Raw genomic sequence first — 9,071 nt, forward strand, 5'->3', positions numbered from 1 at the left:
CCCCACAGACCACATTCCCGCTCCCTCTTCAGCTGCCCTCAAATAATCACTGTTAAGGCCACAGAGAATCACTCCGTTGAATATTAGGTGGAAAATAGTTCAGTCTTCCTAGAAAGAAATGAATATCTGAGGCAGCCGCTGTGGAGATGAAAAGTTCACATTTGACAGACATTTCAAGATTACAATCAAAATAAAATTTAACCATTGGATTTGATGGACAGAGAGGAGGCTGATAAGCAGAAACAGAAATCACACTAATCACACATCATTAGTTCACTGCAGTAGATTGAGAGAGCTACAGAAAGAGAGAGAGAGAGAGAGAGTATCAGTCTGTTAAAATAGCTAAGGAAAGTCAAATAGATTTTCTCGTATTAGACAGTTTTTACCTATAAAAACCTTTATATATCCTTTACTCCATCTTCTCATTGACCATCTCATTAGAACTTCATAATTTTCCATTTCCATATTCCTCCCAGGTTTTATGTGTATATAAATACTCAGGGATAAGTAGTACAAGCCTTCTTAGGTCTCTAGGCTACCCAAAAGTCCACAGATGCTTTCTTTTTAATAATAATAATGCCAGATAAGTGCACTTTCACAAAGATTATAGCATATTATCCTCTCAGTAATATCCCCAGGGAAGATATTATCCTCATCACACATATGGAAACAAGCTCAAAGAGGTAAAGCAGCTTGTGTGATGACAAGTAGAAAATAATGACCTCTGAGTGCTCTGGCTGTCCTTTCCACTTTGTGTGGTCTGCCTGTCTACAGAACAGAAGTGGGCAACTGAGATCTATTCTCCATCAGCTATGTCCAAAGTACCAGAGAAAACACAGCAAAAAAAAAATCAACTTCTAGTCCCTAAATTGTGATTATTTCAACATTGTGATTATTGAACACAGGTCTGAATTCTTACCGTAGCATGAAAGCTGATAAAATCAGTACTATTTTCCATTTCAGAGCAATTATATCCATAGACATTATACTGTATTGTATAGAACTTCAGTACTGGGGACACCCCAGCTTCACAGCAAAGAAACTTTTCTTCTTCTGCCCAAATTAGCAAATGTTGGTGAGATCTGCTTGTGCCTCAAGACTGTACTATCTAGAGAATATGCCCAGTGCATTTTCTTTGTTTCACAGAAGAGACCCACAGAGGAGCTTCAATTTTAATTTGAAAAATAAATGCCCTTGAAAAAGGATGAATGAATATACTCCCCTAGGCCTCTTTCATTAACATGAGCTTCATGAAATACAGAGTTCAGCAATGAGATTCAAGGTTAGGAGCAGAGGAACATACATACTTGGATAATCCTTTAAAAATTCAAAAAGGAAAATGTGGTTTATGAGTTACACTAGTTGCAGAATGAACAGCATATTGTATGTGCTGTGTTAGAGGTATGTTATGAATAACAAAAGCCCTGGAGCATTTACATATTTGTTTTCAGAAATCCTGGCAGTTGGATTTCACCATTCTACGCCTCTTTGCCAGAATCACTAAACACTGGTACATATGGCATCTGAAGTACCATATGCCATAGAAAATGTTAGCTGATGCCTATACTTCTATATTATATTTTTACTTCAGATTTTTGCAGTTTGAACAAAGAATAGTAGAAAAAACAAAATATTGGACAGGCAGTAAACAGTAACGTGAAAAAAAATGCCTTCAGAGAAAGCAAATAAAAGAAATGAATCTATCCATGAGTTAAATGGCTATATGGTAATGAATCAGATGTGAGAAGTAATTGTTTTGCATGAACAAATTTACACAGACTTTAGTTTCATTGTTTTTAGAGCTAAGAGCTGTAGCTGGGAGTTTGAGGGCTAGCACATTTCCCCCACCTTATTCTGGCTGACATTTCTTGCTAAAATCAAATCCTCATTTGATTGAAGTTAATTCGCAAGAAGGCTACAGTTGGCACATCTAAATTCAGGTTAAAACAGAAAAATTTAAAGATCAAGAATTACTTTTCTAATATTTATTCAGGTTTTTAACAGAGACTCTCAATACAGTCTAAGTTGGGCTTTTTGTTGTTTTGTTTTTATATACAGGAAGACTCTAAGATAAAATCAACATGATTGAATTGTTTGTTTTATTAAAACAAGAAAACAAAAATCTCAGGTAAATCTTTTACCAGTAAGAAAAATATCAAAAGAACTGGAGAGGTCTGCTATGTAACAGGAACATATCTACCTCTGCAGAAAAAGTTACATATTTAAAATTTTCCAAATGCAGTTGACTCCCTTTAATAGTGCTGGAAACCAGACACATACTGCCTAGCCTAAATTTGGATGGTGGCTTGGACTAAGCAAGTCATCAAAACTGGGGAAACTGATAAAATGTTAGGATAGTTGACTCAGTGGTTGCATCAATGAGTCTGTCTAATGGTAGAGGAAAAAATGGAGTGAGAAAATGTTTACGTAAAGCATGCAAATTCTAATAGTTCAGATTAAAATCTAAGAAAATCAATTATTTTAAGGTACTATACTGTAACGCTTTATAGCTTAAAAAGCATTTGCATTCCTTCTCATATAAACAGTTCTACACATTAGATATTAGTGCTTTCCCATTTCACAAAGTGCTTTCCCATTTCTCTTTTTCAGAAACGTTGTCTTTTGTCTTTATGTCCAAATTGTATACTGAAAGTGCGTTTATTGTAGATGCAGTCTCTTTAAAAATTCTAAAGAGATTAATAACAACTAAATTTGAAGCTGCCCAATATGATACAAAATTGTACATGACATACAACCTTAAGCTTTTCTTCAAAGTTTATTTGTGGGGGTCATGAAGTCTTAATAAACTTGTGACTATATATCCTAGGTTGCAATTATTCTGAAATCAAGAATCCCATATGATTCTGTGGCAATGGTGTCAGCATACACAAGCCTCATACAAACTCAGGCAGACAAAAACACAGCATAGAAATGGGAAAATGAACAGCGGACCCCAATCTTATCTGAAGAAACATTGGCAACTGATTGCTGCTAGGTGAAGAAGAGCTGATCTTCCTAAAACAAGGGACTCTAGATAGGCTGACTAGACTTAGTGGACGGACTTGCACTAGGGAACAGCTGGGGACACTGACAACACAGTGGGCCTTAACAGGAATGACAGAGTATATGGGCCCCAGTGGGGGGGGGGCTGTGGGAGGGTGCCAGTGGGGATGGGGTTATGAAGATGATTAAAATTGTTTGAGATGTTCTGTATGAAATACACAAAAATTCAATAAAATCTAATTAAAAAATAAAGAATTCAAGGCTAGTCAGTTACTTTAGGATATGCCTTTAATCTCAGTACTTGGGAGGCAAAGGCAGGCAGATCTCTATGAGTTCAAAGCTAGCCTGGTCTACACAATGACTTCCAGACAAGCCAGGCTACATAATGAGGCTCTGTCTCAAAAGAAAATCCAAATGGAAAAAAAAAATACAACATTCCCAAGTCTACACAAAGAAGCCAACTGTGCATCATGTCTTTCCGTAGTAGTGCTAGTGTTAACCTCCTCTCAGACCACTAAATCTGTAACAAGGAAGATGTATTTGTTCTTTAGAGCTACCATAGCAAATGATCATAAACCATAAAACTTACAGCTTAAAACAACAGAAACCAGAGTTAACTTGGTTCTGAAACCCACAATGTAAACAAGTGTTTCCAAAAGCTCCAGGGGAGTATCTAGCCTTGATTCTCCCTGAGGGTTCCAGGGCTTTGTTGGCCTGTGGCTGTGTAACTCCAGTTTCTGCCTTTGTTTTTCTGTATGATTCTCCTTATCTTCCTATGTGTCACTCTTCTGTGTGCCTTTTGTGGGACCTTTCCTGTTGGAGTTTGCCAGTTTGTGCAATCCCCCATGTTGATCTCTTAAGAGCCTTAACTCTATCAGCCAAGATACTCTTTTCAAATAAAGTTATATACCCTCTATTTCTTGGAACTGAAGTGTAAGCACATCTTTTGAGGGCAACACTATTCAAATCAGCCTAGCCCACCCTCTGCTGTAGGCCCATTCTCATCTGTCCCACATATAAACATGTTTATAGCATCCTAACAACTCCCAAAGTGTCAACTTGTTACAATATCAACACTAGATACAAAGTTTTAAGCAAATATCATTAGCTCAAAAGTCCAAAGTTTATTGTGTGGATCAGGTATGGGCTGGACTCTAAGTGTGATCTGTTCTAAGACAAAATTGTTTTCCATGTGTGGACATGAAAAATAAGTAAATAAACTGCCTCTTCCTAATTTCAGTGGTGAAGCAGTCACAGACATTAGATATAGACAAAGGAAAGAGTCCTGTTCCAAAAGGGAGAAACTAAAGGGGATAAAGGGTCACCATTTCCAAGTAAGTCTGAAATTTCGTTAGCTTATTTGTGAACAACATTCTGTGTCCTGGTCATGCCCTCTGGAACTGTGACAAACCATAGATCTCTTCCCCACCTACAATGGTTCTACATTGGAGTCATTATTTCTTTTTCACAATGATACTTACAATTTCTTGCCAGTGTAATTTTTAAGACCTAATCTCATTATGTCATTTTGTTCCTTATCTTATTTCTGAAATCATTAATTTTTATTGAATTTTTGCAATTTTCATATAATATAGTTTGATGGTATTTAGATCCCCTCCCCAGCTGTACCACCACTCCATGGCCCACCACCCAATTTAATATACCCTCGTATATGTAAAATGGTTTATAGAATCTGATTTGGTCCCCAATGTCCTTCAGTGTGCATCCATACACTGGGCCCACCAAGAGTCCTGTCGCTGTGAGACACTATCTCTCCCCCTCCCAGCAGCCACCAATGGCCAAAAGTTCCTTAGATTGGGTTTGGATTTCTTACCCACTTCCCCATGTATGTGCTGGGATTTTGTCTGGTTTGAGACTGCATACGACTTGTGCATGCTGTCACCATTGCTGTGAGTTCATGTGAGTAACTGAGCAGCTTTCTAGAAGACTGTTTTCTTGTAGTCATCTATCCCTCTGGCTCTTACATTCTTTCCTCCCCTCTTCCACAATGACTTCTGAGCCTTGAGAGGCAGAGGCTTGAAATCGATGTTCTATTCAGGGATAAACACTCTGTGGCCTCTTGTTATCTGTACATTGGTCAATTGTGGGTTTCTGTGTTTACCACTATCTGCTGCATAAGAAAACTTCTCTGGCGAGAGGTGAGAAGTGCATTCATCCTATGTGTAGAGGTTGCATTGAAGTGCCATTTAGGATTAAGCATCTCACAGATACTTACTCTCTGCGTTTGACCAACTCTGGAACTCTGTAATAATCTTCATCTGTTGCAAAAGGATGCTTCTTTGATAAGGAGTGAAAGGAAATGAAATCATGAAAATTCCAGGTAAATGGATGGAATAAAAAACTGTTATACTGGCCAGATGTGGTGGCACACGCCTTTAATCCCAGCACTTGGGAGGCAGAGGCAGGTGGATCTCTGTGAGTTCAAGGCCAGCCTGGTCTATATAGTGAGTTCCAGGATAGCTTGGGCTACAGGAATAGCCTCTCTCGAAGAGTCCAAAAAAAAAAAAAAAAAAAAAAAACCTGTTATACTAAGTGAAGTAACACAGACTCAGAAAAACGAGTGGCATGTGCTCTCTTATTTGTGGATCTTAGCTCCAAATCCCTAAATGTGAGTATATATCCTGATGTAACTGCAGGAACTAGGAAAATAGAAAGGAAACATGGGGATAAAGGGAAAGAAAGAGCTTGAGAAAAGGGAATATTAGAACAGAGATGTTATTATAGAGGAAATGGGGAAAGGGAGGTACATTAACTGAGGAGAGAGTATGGAGGGTTATACAGGGGGTGTGAGAATAGAGATAAATAATACTTAGATGCTATGAAAATCCAGAGAGAAATGTATTAGTTCAAAGCAATACTGAAAAAAAATGCACATCAATAAACATATGAGTGCACGTGTATGGCTAAAGGCTATATAAGAAAAAAACAAACAAAAAACAGTGGCAGGCAGGAGAAATCGCCCTTTGAGTTTGTTAGTCAAATTCACTGCTGGGAGGCACATGTGGCATCCAATCCCCTCCTCCCATGGTCCTTGTGACAACCTGAGAAAAGAATTCTCCAAACCTCGGTTTGAAAAATCTTAACGATGGACTTGCTAACTGAGCTTAAGGTGAGGGTTTACTTACAGAAGAGCGGGCACCCCCCCCATCCATGGCTGTGTTCCAAAGTCCATACCCAAACATAAATCCCATGGTTCTGGACAGCCTCACAGAATGGCCTCATGGTTTTCCCAGCTTTTATACCCTTAGCCCCTCCCCTGCAAGCAGCTATGGTCAACAAATAGGCTGGAAGAGGGAAGGGGAGTCACTCCTTTGCAGAGCATGGGAAGGAGGCAGGTCAATGGCTGGTCATCACAGGGTCAAAGGAACATCCTGGTCACAGAGTTGTTGGTCAGGGTAGTCCAACAGACTCCCCAGATAACACAGGCTATTGCCACAGCCCTTGATTACCTCCCAGAACTTGAAGGTGAGACCCTGTTACTGAAGACAGGCCACACTTTGGATACAGGACTTGGATCATATGAGCTGGAATGGACCTGGAATTTTCCTTCCTGAAGATTAGCTCTCATGTTATCAGAGAAATCTATACAAACTGCCAAGGGATAAGAAAACAATTAATGGTTCTAGCCTGCTACCAAACCTAATAAACAACAATGACTAGGACAGCAAACTATCGCTATTGTTGCAGTAGTGGCACTTTTATTTGGGGGGTAATCAACAGTTGTCTAATTGGGATTAGGACTCACTCAATGGGAGGGAACTTACATGTGGTACTGTAAAGATAGCCAAATACACATTCCTAGAGTGGTCATAGATTCTAGAAGAAAACCTACTCTTGCCACATCCCTGGACCTACATAATTTCTTACTTAATTCTAAATATCTAAATATGCATCCTCGTGTGCTTTGTCTTTTGTAGGTGGAGCTAACAGTGCTCCTGCTGACATAATATTAAAATCCTTGTGTGTCTCCCATGTGGATCATAAGGATGGGTCACATCTCTACTGCAGGTATCCACTGAGATCATTAAATGGATCCTTGAGTCACAAGCCTAAGTGCTTGAGCAAAAGTTTCCTAGTTGCATCCTTAAGCTTCTCTCCAGAACACACTTCCCAGGAAGTGAATCTCTTCATCTTTGCATGCTTTGCAGTCTGGATAGGCAAGAATCATTCAAACTATCAAGTACTGATGCCTGATTGTTTGGCAGTTCCTTACTTAAATAATCTCTTTCCTACTGTGCAGGAAAAAGAAAAGGAAAGTGAAAATTGAACCTCACCTTCAGTGACTTACTTGAAAATCCCTTCAGTTACTGACCTAATTTTATTATTTACAATTTGTTTTCCCAGTTATTACAGAACATAATTCAGCCAAATTTTCTGTTATCATATAACAATTTTTCAAGTGTATAAAATCCCTTCAGTTTCCAATATAGTCCTCATTCCCTTCTGAGCTCTGATTGGAATATTCTTTAACATTCTCATTTCTTCTCAGTTCATTTAAGGCAATAGGCTTCTTCCATTATGTGCTCAAATTTCTTGCAGCCTCTACTAATTGCCAATTGTTATTAAGTGAGCCACAGATACCCTCTCTATATTGGCTCCTAAGTTGTTTGCTTCTTCATTAACTAAAAAGTGTGCATGTATGTAAGTGCACCTCATGCATGCAGTGCCCACAGAGGCCAGGAGAGGGCATTGGGTTCCCCTGGGACTGCAGTTATGGACGATTGTTAGCTGCCCTATGGATGCTGGGAACTGAACCCAGGTCCTCTGCAAGAGCAGTCAGAGCTCTTCAGTGCTGAGCTAGCTTTCCACCCTGTCATTTGTTTTCTTAATCTTAGCTATTCTGACTGAGCTGAAATGAAATCTCTAAGTAACTTTAATTTGCATTTCTAAGGCTTACTAAGGATATTGAACACTTTTTTAGGTATTTGTCATTTTTATTTCCTGCTTTGAGAACTCTGTTCAAATGTGTTATCTGTAGATTAATTTGGAGACAATTGATAACTTTCCCCATGTTGTGTGTTCAGGTATTTAAGGCATTTCTCTTCATTATTTAAATTTTCTTACATTTCCTTTATCAGCATTATATGAATCTCAGCATAGAGATACTGAATAATTTGGTGAGGTTCATTGCTAGATATTCATCTTTTTAGTATATTTTTGTTGAGCTTTTATACATTTCATACAACAGTTCTTATTCAAATTTAGACTTCCTCCCCCTATCAACACCCCTACATCCCCCTCATCAGGCCCCATGCATTCTGACATACATGTCAAGTCCATTCTGGTCAAGCATTGTACTCAGATGTCCCTTAGTGCAAGCCCACCCACTGGAGTCTAGCCACCCCATCTAGAGATCTCAAGAAGGTATACTCTCCCTCACCTAGCAGCAATCTGTCTCCAACAGTTCCCAGTCCAGGGCTGCCCCCCACCCTTTCCCTTGCTCCACTCTGGGCCCTTGTCTGATTGAGTTGGCATGGGTCTTGTGCTCAACACCACCTTTGCTGCAAGTTCACATGAGCAAGATTCCAGGGGCCTGAAAGCCTGTTTCCCCATGTTCATGCACCAACCTGGGCTCTTACAATCTTTCTGCCCCTTCTTCCACAATCATCCCTGAGCTGTGGGTGGGTGAGGTTCAAAACAGGAATCCTATCCAAGGACACACACTCTGTAGTCTCTTACTCTCTAAAACTTAGCCAGTCATGGCCTTCTGTGAGCATTGCACTCCGCTACATAACAAAACTACACTGGTGAGAGTTGAGGGATGAACTACTATTCTCTCCATCCCTGTTCCACTATGTTCTGTGAGCCTTAGGTGTAGCAGTTCTGTGGTGGATATGTCATCTAGGGGTGGGCATCTCTCAGACATATATTCTCCATGTGCGACCAGTTGTGGAACTCTGCAGTAGCCTCCATCTGTTGCAAAAAGAAGCTTCTTTGATGGGTAGTGTACTGTACATTTTGCAAATATAAGGATCCATATTTAAGATATGGTAAGAAGGCCGGGTGTGGTGGTGCACGTCTTTAATCCCAGCACTTGGGAGGCAGAG

The sequence above is a fragment of the Nannospalax galili genome, unplaced genomic scaffold (genome assembly GCF_000622305.1).
Source record: "Nannospalax galili isolate Female #2095 unplaced genomic scaffold, S.galili_v1.0 scaffold440, whole genome shotgun sequence".
NCBI classification, from domain to species: domain Eukaryota; kingdom Metazoa; phylum Chordata; class Mammalia; order Rodentia; family Spalacidae; genus Nannospalax; species Nannospalax galili.